Source organism: Limulus polyphemus, unplaced genomic scaffold (assembly GCF_000517525.1).
Source record: "Limulus polyphemus unplaced genomic scaffold, Limulus_polyphemus-2.1.2 Scaffold1280, whole genome shotgun sequence".
NCBI classification, from domain to species: Eukaryota; Metazoa; Arthropoda; class Merostomata; order Xiphosura; family Limulidae; genus Limulus; species Limulus polyphemus.
In genome coordinates, this window is record NW_013666890.1 from 215611 (window position 1) to 217163 (window position 1553).

Consider the following 1553-nt stretch of genomic DNA (forward strand, 5'->3'; position numbering starts at 1 on the left):
AGTTCCTAATTCTTCCATTAGTGTATCAACATGTTGTAGTGAGAAGCAAGACTTTGATGGCGACTTCGGTAAGCTGAAACTTTTGTTCCTGGAGCTAAAAATTCCATTGCTGTAAACGAGAGTCATGAAGTTCTCCATAATGCTTTGATAGAGACAAGTCACGAATCAGATCATTTAGGTCTTCCTGTGTGATCAGATGAGGCAGTTTATGTTGAGGTGCTACAGGAACAGAATTACTAGATGAAGAGGATGAAGGTGATTCATTGTTTTCTTCGCAGGATAACTCTTCTATTTACCAACTCGCTGGTGGATGAGTCACTGGAAGACCATCCCCACGAGGTATTGGTTTCATTGCAAATGCAATATGTGGATATTTAATATATTGTTTAGTTTTGCCTGAATATCCAGAAACATTAATCATGCAAAAAATAACAGTCAGTTAGATTATCTTTAGGATGATTTTTGCACTGTTGGACTTTACTTGAACTGGAGCCAGCCAGCATTTCAAATGATTTTCTAAAAATATAAAAGAATTTATGTTTATAGAACTAGTTTAAAATAATTAAATAAACAAAGTTTTGCATAATTTGATTATATCGCAGGTATGATGCGAGGAAAAAGATCGGGCTTTGTTTTGACTGTGCGCGGAACGAGGCGAAGTGACAAACTGAGTGAGTGAGGGCAACTTTTATGCTCAGTCAAAGGATTTCTCGAATGTTCTAGGAAATTCAACACGTGAGGGTTTCGTGATTCCCGGGTGGAACAGGTGAGCGTGGGAATGAAGCAAAAGTGGTGCAATTTGCTACAATTATACCGAAAACAAATAGCATTGATGAATAAGATATTTGGAATTTTACAACAATACCATACAGTTAATGTTTGAAGTTATAAAAAAAATGTATGACTTTTACCCATTAAACTGCCCAAGTAAACTTAATTTCACAGCATAAACATCTATTGTACTGAGTTGATAGCATGGTATTTTACATAATGCTGATAAAATATTAAGATATTATAAGAACTCAAACTCTAGGTGTGATAGACAAATTCTGATTACATTCTTGAAATCAACACCATAAAATTACCTCAAACCACTTGAGTTTTCTCCTATAGCAATTTTTTGTTGTCCAGTGTCAGATAACCAGATAACAACCAGGTGTCAGTTTACGTCAGGCAAGTAGTGTACAATGTCAGATAACCAGATAACAACCAATTGTACACTACTTGCCTGACGTAAACTGACACCGTTAGATAATCAGATAATAAACAAGTGTCAGTTTACGTCAGGCAAGTAGTGTACAATGTTAGATAACAAACAAGTGTCAGTTTACGTCAGGCAAGTAGTGTACAATGTTAGATAACAAACAAGTGTCAGTTTACGTCAGGCAAGTAGTGTACAATGTTAGATAACAACCAGGTGTCAGTTTACGTCAGGCAAGAAGTGTACAATGTTAGATAACAACCAGGTGTCAGTTTACGTCAGGCAAGAAGTGTACAATGTTAGATAACAACCAGGTGTCAGTTTACGTCAGGCAAGTGGTGTACAATGTTAG

At 36.3% G+C, this 1553-nt stretch overlaps 1 long non-coding RNA gene across 1 annotated transcript in view; it reads right to left on the reverse strand.

Annotated features, from left to right (window-relative positions):
- Positions 1-216: 216 nt before the first annotated feature.
- LOC111086637 overlaps positions 217-1553 on the reverse strand; it is an 18704-nt gene continuing 17367 nt past the window's right edge. The window contains exon 3 of the long non-coding RNA XR_002611372.1: positions 217-516. This is a non-coding gene — a long non-coding RNA (uncharacterized LOC111086637). The remainder of the gene's footprint in view (positions 517-1553) is intronic.